General features: G+C 39.8%; 1 protein-coding gene across 3 annotated transcripts in view; it reads right to left on the bottom strand.

Moving 5' to 3' along the window:
* The window catches only part of TTC33 (tetratricopeptide repeat domain 33), a 36,381-nt gene that overhangs the window by 22,421 nt on the left and 776 nt on the right, over positions 1-13,184 (bottom strand). The window contains exon 2 of one of the 3 annotated variants that reach the window (XM_085530146.1): positions 13,059-13,165. The exons of the other annotated variants lie outside the window; for them this stretch is intronic. The gene's annotated coding sequence lies outside the window, so the exon portion shown is untranslated. The remainder of the gene's footprint in view (positions 1-13,058; positions 13,166-13,184) is intronic. 3 annotated transcript variants of the gene reach the window in all.

Genomic DNA, 13,184 nt, shown 5'->3' with positions numbered 1-13,184 from the left:
TTAAGGGGCATCTTAACACAGCACAGTGGTTCAGAAGTTGAAGGAAGGGGTAAGGAAGATAGACACAAGACTCTTCTCATCAGTGTCCAGTGACAGAACAAGAGGAAATGGACACAAACTGAATCACAGAGAAAAACAGTTATTATGAAGGGTGGCTGAATACTGGAACAAGTTGTTTCAGAGGTGACATGTCCACCACTAAAGATAACCAAAACTCAACTGAACAATATCCTGCAAAAACTGCTCTTGTTGACCATGCCTTGAGTTGCAACTGGAGGAGAAAAATGTTCTAGATTTTTTCAGTTCTGTATGATTCTACATCATCAACAACCTCAGTGACACATGGTCTAGGACAAATGATCATCTCAACTGAAAAAAAATTAGAGTAAGAAAATTTAATGTTACCAAAAAATAACTGAGCTATTAATTTTTACATGGCTGGGACTGCTATAAGAGCTTATCTACCATAACAGTAAGAAGTCACAGAACATAAATAGTTGATATATGCTGCTTTTACAGAAAATCAAAAAAAAGATTTCCAGGAGAAGTAAAATCCCAACCTATGTGTACATCATAACTAAGCTTCTAAGCTCCAATAATATAAAGCTTTCCTTAAAAAGAGACTCATATTTTCAGGTTTTGAATTATTATTTATGGGAGTACTAAACTAATGTATATTGAATTTTATCTACAATTATTTCAATCAAATAGCATGTCTCACTACAAAGGAAAGAAATAGTGATTTTAAACAGAACACAGACATTACTTTCTTCACAAAAATGCCAAAGAAAGAAAAAATTATTGAAAACAGGATATATTGGAGATGATTCCAGATACAAGACTTGATGGATCTTGCCAATTTTATTATCAAGATATGAAATTCCACAGCTCCCCTGAAGCACTACAACTTCTCCAGACACACTGCTGACCATCTGGGAGCTATACAGACTTGGCAGATTCTTGTACAGCTTGCTGAAGTTACGAGCTTATCTCATGATTACACTTAGCTTTCTCAACAACACTTCTGGGAAAACAGGATCTCTTGAACTCCTAAACAAAATGCTTATATCAAATTTGTCATTTCATAAGAACATATTAATTGGAAGCTTCTGGATAACAAACATGCAGCAAAAAGTAGCACTTGATACCAATTACCTACAAGAGATCACACGGGATCTAGAGTACTACCACAGGCTTGCAACAGTTGGTACTTGACATGAATTGAGGCAAAACACATGCAGGGTTAACACTGAAAATGTCTGAAGATATACTGAAGAGATGTAGCAAATTGAGACAAAGTGAGACAAGCCAGCAGGAAAAGCCATGTCAGTGATGTGTCGTGTCAGCAGAAAAGGGAATAACTCCTTGGAACAATTAGGGACTTGGAGGGACTCCTGCAATCAGATGTTTCAGAAGGATGAGGACAAACATGGTTATAGGAAAGAGGAAAACAAGACTACAATAAAAAAGAACACAGCTCCTTATCAGGTACTTTCACCACATCACAATGAAGGTGGCTGGTATGTGGCCTTTAAAAAAGCCAGCAAGTTTGATCTAATGCTTGGGTTTGGTGGAAGCTAGAGGAAAAGAACACCAGTCAGTAACTATACAGAGTACACAGAACAGAAAAGGGTTGGGAAGGTTAAGCAAAAAGAGCAGCTGATCATAAGGATATACTTCCAAGCTCTGTGATGATGCAGCACCACATGGTGGAAATGAAGCCTCATGGAACAAATGAAGAAGGAACCTCACAAGTAAAATTCACATAATAATTATGTGCTTAATTTTTTTTTCAATTGCAAATAATTCTATGCCAACAAATTGCTGCTCTACGGTGTAACTTTTTTATGGTAAATAATGTGCCTGTATTACCTGCGATTGCCAAGGCAGTAAGTTAAAACTGCACACTTTGCTACCTGATGGCGCTTCCATTAACCTTTTTGTTGATTTAACAGGCTTATTTCAGTATGGTCACACTAATAACCACAGGTAAAGATGTACGTAACAGCTCTTCAGTGGCAACTGACCACATACAAGTCCTTACCACACAGTAAACAACAGATAAATGTGAACAGGATTGCTGTAACTGTCATAGCAGTAGGCAAAACCTACTGAACTTTACGCTGAAGAAAACAGGATGCACACAGCTGATGCCTATAGTTTTAATGCATAACTGTTCTCAGAGTTCATATTCCTGCACGTTAGACCCCCCAGTATCAAGTCACATGGTTCAAATAGTGAAAAATGTCAGATTTATACGCACAACTAAGTAACTCCACAAATACTTCCAAGACATGCATCTCTCAAGAACTTCCAATGAAGACCAAATGTGAAACACCATTTCACCAAATGCCAAAATCAACTACAGTCCATCATCACACTTAACTAAAAATTAGGTTTTCAGTGTGAGTTCAACCTCAGATTCTTAAGTTGTACTTCATCCACACACATACCTGCGGACAATCCTGTAGTAGGTAAGTAAAACTGCTTTTGACAAAGAAAACCTATTAAAAGCAATACTGGAGATAGGTATTCCTGTAGCTAATACCTAGAAGTGAAAACCATACAACCAAGATTCTGGTATCACCTCTGATAGACATCCTCACTCATGTAGGAATAACATTTAATTTCCTCATCTTCAGTGTGAAAAACAGTCTTTCATGAATTATCAGAAATCATTTATTACTAACACAACTATTTTATTGTTTTGAGGAGCAGGAATGGGTCAAATGGCAGACAATTATTTTAACAATAAATGACAGAATTTAAAGCAACAAGCTGAAAGCTCAAATAATAATGGAGGTAATCACAGTCTACACTTGAAAATCTGTCATAAAATGTCTTTCACATTTTGTATTTAAGTGTGAGGGCCCTGCTTCCTTTACCATATTTTACACTCTTCTTGAAAATCTGGCAAATTATTTCACAGTCAAACCCACTCAAATACTACACTGTTAAGAAGACAAGCTAAATTGCAACACAAATACAACATATCCAGCAGCTAGCCAAATCTCTCCCCACTAAATGCATAACTACTACTATCAGTACACAGGACTACACTGGGCTTTGTTCTCAATGAAGCCTTTGGCAAGTACATACGAGCATCTGCTGGTGCTTTTTCTAGAACCATGGTATGTATCAGTCTGTGATGAATACAGAATTACATGGCTGTCTGAAAAGCAATTTGTTGAAGTAAGACCAAAGTGTATGCTTTTCTTTAAAAGAAGATAATCTTTATATTCAGCAGAAACTCAAACAAGTTGCACACTACAAAATTACTTGCAAAATTCTAGAAACTGGGAATTACATAATTTTGTTTCTGGTTCCCCTGCAGAACCTCCTCAGGCCTGATGCTGATACTTCATAATTATGCCGTTAAATATGGATTAGATATAGAACTTACTTTATCACTTAACACAGAAAAAATTCTTAGCTGTAATAAAATAACACTACTTAAGACTCCAAAGAGCCTCCCTGGTGCAAAAAAGAACCAATCTCTCATCCCCTCTTCTCCTGGCCACCACTCCACTGTGCATCCCAGAGCATCCTAGGCACTGGCTTCCTGCTAATCATAAAGGTTTGTCTATCTTCTTAAGCGACCCCCCAAAAATATTACAATGAACCCAAATAACTACTGCTATTTGACAAGTTCAGGCCAATTTTAATAGTTGTGTTAGTATTCAGAAGTCCATAGTTTAACTTTGAAAATGAGAATGGTCAACAGCAGATCTTCACAAGCTACTAACTTAGACACCAGACTGGTGGTTTTGCTGTTTTAGTTTTGTCACAAAAACCACAAAACCCTACTGTCTGTCTGTGTACCTTATTAACGAAAGAAACATTAACAGATGGACTGCAGTCACTACAGTTCTGGTATATAATAATATTACCAAAGAGAAATCTGCTACTTTAACAGTAAACATTCAACCTTAAGGATTCAAAAAGAAATAAGCTATTTCTAGCTTAAACACCTTAAGGAACACTTTCCAAGGTCTAGAATCTGTTTTGCAACCCTATACAAACACAGAGTATTTCAGTAAATTCCAGCCTTGTAATCCAGTATTGTATGATTAAAATCAAAATGACATCAGTGGTGGAATTCCCCTCCCAGGAGGTATTTAAGAGATGTGTGAACATGGCAGTAAGGGATATGGTCTAGTGACAGGACTCAATAGACCATGCTGATGGGTTACACCTCATCATGTTGGAAGTCTTTTCTAACTCCATGATTCTGCAACTTTATGGGTGACAGCTCTGCAGGAAGCCAAAATAAACAACATTAAATATGAGTAGAGATTAGTTTGACACATGGAAATTCCAATTAAGAACAAAAATACAACGCAATACAACACCTGCTGTTTCATAATTGTAATAATAGGCCACAGTAATCTTCTAAGTTTTGTAGTAGAAGAAATTGCACAGCTGAGGTAAAATCAATTAACTACTTCAGTATCCTTAAACAAAAACTGCAAATTAACACAAGTGTCAGAACTTGAAATAGTTATAGCACTTCTAAAATATCTTAATGTATCAGGTAATGAAGCAATATATTTTATTGCTAGACTGAAATATTAAATACAAAGCTTCAGTTCCTCAAAACAGCCTCAGCAGCACTTCCGTTGAAAGCAACAGGAAGAAAAACATAGGAGAAAAAAAACCAAAAAAAACTGTTGTACTATATTCAAAGTAATAGTTGTATTCTGGGCTTACTTGTGAATTATTTGCTCAGATAATCCTTTAGAAGCATGGCAGTAGATCCAGAAACATGGATGCTATCTGTTTGCTTGTTAGTTCAGCAGGCATTTAATTCTCATAACCTTTCAAATACTTCTCTACAAATAACCGACAGCTCGATCTTCTGCTGATCACATTATGGTCCTACTGGCTCTTACAAATTAATCACCAGAACTAGGACAAAGTCAAATGCTGTTCACAGCACACACACACACACACAAAAAAAAAAAAAAAAAAAAAAAAAAAAAAAAAAAGCTTCACAACTAATAAATAAATAAATAAATAAAAATTTTTTGAAAAAAAAACAACTAGATAAATTAAATAACAGCATTTATCTACCTTTCTCCTAAATGACTAATTACCAAATCACTGTGCTTGAGGATGAGATACCACCCTCACTACAAGAAAAACACTAAGGCTGTGAAGTGAATCCAAAGGGCAGTGAAGCTGATGAAGGATCTGGAGCACAAGTCTTAACAGGAAGCAGCTGAGGGAACCAGGATTGTTTAGTTTGGAGGAGGCTCAGGAGAGACCTTATCACTCTCTACACCGATCTGAAAGGAAACTGTAGCGACAGCAGGGGGTTCAGTCTAATCTTGCAGGTAACTAGTGATAGCACAAGAGGAAATGATCTTAAGTTGCACCAGGGGTGATTCAGATTGAATATTAGGAAATATTTCTTCCAAGAAAGAGTGATCAGGCATTGGCACAGGCTGCCCAAGGAGGTGGTACCTCCAGAGAAGTGTAGATGTGGCACTGAGTGACATGGTTTAGTGGGCATGGTGGAGATGGGTTGATGGTTAAACCAGATGATCTTAGAGGTCCTTTCCATCCTTAATGATTCTATGATTACACAGTGCAGATTAGGCAAAAAAATGTTCTGTAAAGCAGGGAGAAGAGGCAAGCATAATTTGTACTCCCACAAGAGAACTGAAGAACAAGAAGCTACAGATTCAGATTCATGAATTTTTTTGGCAGCGCAGTTTTGCACACACATAATACTACTGACTGTTGAGAGAACAGCAGCAAGAAACATGTGAACTATCTCCTCCCATTTTTCTCCTAGCACAACATGAGAAGGAAAATAAATTACTAAAGATTCAACAAAAGATTAATATTAATATAATGTTTACTGGTAGAAATAATTAAGCCATTTAGACCACAATAATTTATGCTTCTGTGAAAGACAAAACTGTTTTTCTTTTTTGTCTCAGACCTTGCTTCCTGAAGTCTTTCTGGTGATAAGACTCTGAGAACTGCTAATTATCCAGGGGTGTAAATGGTGGGTATCACCAAGCCACAGTATCATTTATTTAACAAATGCTACTGTCCTCAAACTCAAAACATGAATGAATTCACTTCAGAATTATAAGTATACTCACCCTTTTTCAGTGTGTTCTCTTTCAAGTCTTGCTCAGTATTCAAAATTCCAACCTCCCAGTTTCAATAAACAACCATAAAACTTAGTAACTTTTATGCCACTTTAGGGCCACGAAGATGATCAGGGGGCTGGAGCACCTCCCCTATGAGGACAGGCTGAGGGAGTTGGGTTTGTTCAGCCTGGAGAAGAGAAGGTTGCTGATAATAGCAGGACTAGGGGAAATGGTTTTAAGTTAAAAGAGGGAAGATTTAGGTTGGATGTTAGGGGGAAGTTCTTCACTAGGAGAGTGGTTAGGCCCTGGAACAGGCTGCCCAGGGAGGTTGTGGATGCCCCATCCTTGGAGGTGTTCAAGACCAGGTTGGACGGGGCCCTGGGCAACCTGATGTAGTAAAGGTGTCTGTTTGGTGGCCCTGCTAGGCGGGGGGGCGGAACTACATGATCCTTGAGGTCCCTTCCAACCCAGGTCATTCTGTGATTCTCTGATTCTGTGATCGGGTTTACATGGCAAAGTTTTGGTGGTGGGAGACTGCAGGAGTGGCCTCTGTGAGTGGAGCCCAGCACTGCCCCATGTCAGTGCAGAGCCAGCTCTGCTGTTCCTAAGGGGACCCACTGCTGCCAGAACTGAGCCATGAGCCACACTGGGTGTGCTATGGGAGAGCAGAAAAACTGCTGTGCAGCAGGAGCTGGGAGAGTGAGAAAGTGAGTGAGAAGCAGCTCTGCAAGCACCAAGATCAGTGCAGGAGGTGCTCCAGGCACAGAAAACATGCAACATTTCATATGAAATGCCCAGGAAAACCAGTTGCATCAGTAATGCCAGGGAAAGCTGATCTTACAGTCAGAACAGTTCCATTAAACAACTTCAGACAATTAGAAACACCTAAGTCAACATCCAGGTTCATTGAGGTAAGTTTATCATCATCATCACAAAAGCTAATTGCCAGAAAAATGAATGGTTGTATTAAAGCCTCCAGACAAATACAGATTCCTACAGAGAAACGGAAGAACACCCTCCAGCAAGTTCGTGCTATTTAACATACTTAACAGATGTCTTCTATTTTTAACAGTACAATAGGATTGTGGAACTAGCTGATAACAAGCCATTATTTAATGCCAACGTCCCCCCCCAAAAAACCCCCCCCCGCAAAGGATGTTGTTTAAAAAACCAATCTAAACCAATGACTCTACTATGGCTTAAACTGTTTTTCTTTTTCTGCAGAAGAGACAAAAAGATTAAGCCATGGTCAAAGACAAATGATGTTTTCTAAGATCTGCCATTTAGTTGCTGAAGTCATTAAAATTCCAGAGATGAAAACACATGAAAATACATCAAATGCACACTAAAAATGGTAGGATTCAAAAAAATCACCACTTTGAAATGGCTTCAAAAGAGCAAGCTCTGGTTTCTCAAGAAAAGAATTCTGTGATTGTTACAGGGCACCACTTGAGGAAGACATTTAAAACAAAAGCTGAATATTATATATGTGATTCTTTGTTTGAGATTGGGACAGATGCACTGATCATGCGCCTTTGGCAAGTTTGTGGATGACACCAAGCTGAAGGATACAGCTGACACACTGGAGGGGATGTCATCTATCCACGGTATCTTGAAATGCATGAGAGGTGGACCCATGCAAACTTCATGAAGTTCAACAAGGTCATGTGTAATGCTGTGAATCTGGGTTCAGGTACTCCCAAACATGCATATAGGATGAGCAATACATAGATAGAGAGCGACTCTGGAAGGCTGTAGTGAATGAAGAATTCAACATAAACCAACAATGTACACTCACGGCCCAGAACATGAATTATTCTTTGGATGCATTAAAAAAAAAAAGGTGACTGGAAGGGTGAGGAGAGATTCTCCCTCTTGACTTCACACCTATGAGATCCCCCTTGCAGTAATGTACCCAGGTCTAGGGGCCCCAGCACAAGGAGGACGTGGTCCCCTTTAGAACTTTAGAAGTGGGGACTTTTAATTTAATAGAGAAACACTAACAACATAAATAAGAGAACAGAGTTAGCCTTTATTTTTCAGAAATAACTGAAACATTAAATGCAAATCAGTACGAACATAAACCCAATAGGATCTATTTGTAAAAATTGGTTCATATAACCATTTTCTGGTGTCCTTTGGGGTTTAATGAGAAGAGCTCTATCTCCACCTAATGGACAACTAAAAAAATGTTTTGGTTTTTTTTTTTTTTTTTTAAAAAAAAGGAAGATTGCAAAGTTATCTATATGAACATGCAATTCAACTACATGAAAGATACCAGTATGACAGAAGTACTCCTCTCCTTACTGTCAGCCTTCAAAGCACCTTCTGTTACTAAATTTTTCATTCCATTATTTAGTCTCACCTGAGCTCTTAACTTTGAATCTTCCATTATTTAATCTGACCTGAATCTCAACCTTGTGTTCAAATGCAAAGGTTTGTGGTCAAATTGCACTTGCAAACTGGTAGGGGTTTTTGTGTTTTTTTTTTTAATATACTGAGGCAGAGTACAATTTTTTTATACTGTCATGTAGTGAAGCATTTAAAAATACACATAAATATACAGCTTTTTTTTTTTTTTTTTGCTTTTTTTTTTAAAGAAAAAAAAGAGATATTCCACTGCATGGAGACACATCCACGCTAGTATCTCAGTTTGGACAGCATTCGAGTATACTAAGTTCCACGTAAACAAAAACAATCACTCTAAAATAGTCTCCAAGTTTTTCAGCTACAGAGTATTCTGGTCCTCAAAAGTCTGTATGCATGTGCCTGGCTTTTGTTGAATCTCTGCTTCCCAAAAATGCAAAGACCAGGCAGTTGTGGTTCTTCTTCCACTATCTTTTCCTTTTTGTTCTGACAGATCCCTGTCTACTGATCCTAACTGTCTACCTACCAATCTTCTAGAATAGTCCTCCATGGCTGTCCAACCTTTTGGCTTGTCTGGGCCACACTGAGTGAAGAGGAATTGTCTTGGCCTCAACAAGGGGGCTCAGAAAGTAATGCCTACTATGTATTTCCATGTAATCTACAATAGATACAAAGAGCACAACAACACAGTTTGACTGAGCAAATTCTCACCTTTGCTTCATTCACACTGCATTAACCTCAGTGGTCACATTCCTGCCATATTTAGTAAAAGATGCAGATTCTCCTTTGCCCTCCCCTTAATGTTAATATATGTGTAAAAAAAAAAAAAAAAAAAAAAATTTGTTCTCTTTTATTATAGTGGTCAGGTTGAATTCAAGCTGGGCTTCTGCATGATTTTCTCCCTACATATCCTTGTCATTTCTTTGTACTCCCTGAGCTGTCCATTCCTTCTTCCACAGGAGGAAGTCTCTGTTTCTCCTGGACCCTTGGGAAAAGTTTCCTGTTCATCCATACTAATCTTCTTCCCTGCTAGCACATCCTGTGGCACAAGGCCTGCTCCTGCCTCTCTAAGACTTCCTTCTTGGGGAGCATCCAACTAAATCTTAAGGGACCTTCCCTACCGGTGTCCTCAACAGTTCTAAGTTCTCCCCCCAGAAGTCCAAGGCAGCAGCTTTGCTGCCCCCCTCCTGACCTGACCAAGAATCAAGAACTCTACCACTTCATGGTCACTCTGCCCAACACAGCTCCCAGCCTCCACATCTCCCACCAGTTATTCTATTTGTGAGCACCAAGACTAGCAGGGCACCTCTCCTGGTAGACTCTCTTACAGCTGTGTCAACCTTTCCATACCCAGCCCCAAGTTCTAAACATACAGAGTCACACCATCACCCCTCCTTCCTTGTCTACCCCTCTATCATTCAGGGAACGATTGGATGTTGCATTGAGGGACATGGTTTAGTGGGAGCTATTGGTAATAAGTGAACAGTTGGACTGGATGATCTTTTAGTTCTTTTCCAACCTTGGTGATTCTATGATTCTGTGATTCTATGATGAGCTTATAACTATTTATTGCAGCACTCCAGTCATGGGAGCAATCCCACTGTTTCAGGAATGGCAACTAAGTCACAGTTTGTCAGCTGTACATGGCTTCCAGCTCCTCCTGTTTGTTGCCCATGCTGACTGCACTAGTGTAGATGTACTTCAGCTGAGCCCCTTACCTCATTCCCAGTGCTGTCATAGTTACCCTAGGATCATCTCTAGTGAGCCTGCTTTTAACCCCTTTCCCCTTCATACTTAGTTTAAAAAGCCCCAGCAGTGTGCTCTGCCAGCTCCTGGGCTGGGATCCCTTTCCCCCTTTGAGAAGGTAAGACCCATCTGCAGCCATCAGGACAGGTGCAGAGTAAACAGTCCCAAGGTCAAAAAAAAAGCAAAGTTCCTGCAATCACACCAGTCTCTCGGGCACATATTTATGAGATGGGTTTTTCTGGTCCTTTCAGTATCCCCTGCTGCCACTGAAGGGATAGAGGAAAACACCACCTCTGCTCCTGCTCCCTCATATAATACCCTGAAGTCTCCAGTGCCCTGAAGGCCTTTTTTGATAGCTGTCAGGATTCTCTCAGCAACTTCATCACTGCCAGCCTGAAATATCAGTAAGGGACAATAATCAGAGGGGCAAACCAGTAACGTCCCTGACCCAAGTCCCAGAGAGGCAGCACACCTCTGTATTTCTTCTGGCTGACACAGAGGGTCCCTCTGCTCCAGAGAATCAAGGTAGGTAGGGAGCGTTTGCCTGTGATGCCATGGTGGGACTTGTTTCCACTCATCATTTCTTAGGTCCCATCCCTCTGCCCAATGGTGGCAAGGCAGGAGATTCAACACAGTTTGGGGTTATTACCCCAGCACCTTTCTCCCAGGTATGAATGGGAGTTACTCCAGCAATCCTTGCACTCCCTGACACTTCTCAACCTCTTCACCTCCTCCATAAGCTCTGCCACACTGAGCAAATCATCCATTTGTTCACACCTCATGCAAGTGTTATCCCTGCCTCTGCAGCCAGAAACCTGAACAGCCACATTTTTGAGATGGCCCAAAAATACATGGATCAGGAACTGTTCTCCTCAGCATCGTACCTTCTGTATCATCTCCAGACTTTTTAACAAGTCTACTCCCCATGCATTACACCAGACACAGACAAGTGCTTCCCAAGCAGCTATCATAAAAGCTCAAACTTGTTTTGCTGGTGACAGCTTCTATTGTTCACTTGTGCCATTCTTGAGTTTTCCAAAGGCTAAGAGCAGGCTGTACAGTTCTTTTCTAGCTACATGTTATTCCTTGCCCCCAGAGAAGATTCAATTTACAAGCATACGTCAGTCAGTTTGATCTCAGACAGAAACACACTGGGGAAGTAACACCATCACTACTGTGATTATCCTTTACCAGAAGCTACCTGGCCTACCCAGGCTTAAAAGCAGTAAGCACTACTCCATACAAGCGATACCAGATCCACCTGTAAAACTCTATCGCATTAGAATCATAGAGTAACTTGAGTTGGAAGGAACCCAGTAAGGAGCAGTGAGCTCAACTTCTGGCTTCATAGCAGACCACCCAAAAATCACACTAAATGTTTCAGAGCTGAGTCCAGGCACTTCTTAACTCTGGCAAGTTTGGTGCCATAACTGCTTCCCTGGGGAGGCTGTTCCAGTTATAATGATAATGAGGCTGACCACGTTATCGGTGAAGAATCTTCTCCTGAACGCAACCAGAACTTCCCCTGTCGCAGCTTCAGACTATCGAATAATATAAAAATTTTACTGTGAACTGTAGTCTCCTTTCAATAAGAAACGAACATATTACTTCCCACTCTTCTTTAGCTTTCATCTCTGCTTCTTTATCAAATCTGTCTCCCCTTTGGATGTCTTCCTTCTCTTCACCTCACAAGCAACATCAGCTAAGATACCACCTTGGTTTCCCACTAGCTTCCAGTATTTTCAGCTTCCTGCTGAAAAATCTACACCTCCAGCTTTAAATCTATACATCTTTTTTAAAAAGAAGTCTGCTTGAAAGTTACATATGCTGATAGTACCATACTGCTGTAATTGCCTACGCTCTACACAACATGATAAAGTAATTGACGGTAGTAATGCCCCTTCAAATATAAATGTTACAGTTTTAGGTACAGAACTTCTGCCAAGCCTCAGATGTAAGTGTCAGCACAAAGGACAGTGAAAAATCTTCTGAAAACTAACATTTTAAATTCTCTTTACTTGTTTCCCTTACTTCTTATAAACCACTCAGCTCTTCTCGGTGGCTCTCATAAGGCTTCTGAGAAGACACGATTCTCACTGAATTCACAAATAAAACCACATGTTGTTAGTCATGAATGGACTAAGTTTTCTTACTGTTCTCTAATAAACATTAAGATGAAAGTTTTAGGACCAAACTCAGCCCCTCTGACTAATTATCAGCACCAAGAATCACCTGCTTCTAAGCTGCTCTCTCTGAATGCCTCAGTCATCCTTTTTCAGACAGGTACAGCATAACAGACGTACATACTGACTTATGGAATTAATACTGTCAGGAAAATGACACATCTGCTAATCTGGAACAATGAATAAAGAAAAGATGTTCATACAGCTACAGTAAGAATTCAGATTTCTGATGTTTTTAAGGGAACTATTATCAGAACTGTGGTTGTTTTTTTCTCTTTTAGAGAAGAAACCAAACTATGGAGTTTTGAAACACAGTTTATAGTGTCTCATCTTCCTTCTGTCCATCCCCCACTCCAAAGTCACTTTCTGCTTGGAGTGTATCAAGAACAATTTATGAAATAATCTTCCAAAAAATTCCTGCTTGAGTTCTGACTGAGTCCTACTACCAGGAAACACGCAGAGGGGTTACTTGAACCCGATATGCCAAAAGAATTAGACAAATTACTGCACAACAGGTGCTGTGCATCATTTCCCTAATCACTGTGTATGTATAAACATGATAACTCCTTCTAACACTGAAGTGAGATTACGACGCATTTATAAGACAGGGCAGAGCTCCTTGAGCAGCTGAAGCATTATTTACAGTACGGCTTACCTCACAATACTTTATTTACCCTCTGAAACTTCAGATGCAATCAGTTTTCCATCTTTCTCCATCATTCTTTGTTAAGGAAACACACGGATACGAGACTCGAATACAGACTTCACAGCAGCCAACGTC

The sequence above is a fragment of the Coturnix japonica genome, chromosome Z (genome assembly GCF_054131305.1).
Source record: "Coturnix japonica strain WE chromosome Z, WE-NBRP24, whole genome shotgun sequence".
Classification (NCBI taxonomy): Eukaryota; Metazoa; Chordata; class Aves; order Galliformes; family Phasianidae; genus Coturnix; species Coturnix japonica.
The sequence above is the reverse complement of the archived record's forward strand: the minus strand, read 5'-3'. Positions and strand labels throughout refer to the sequence as shown.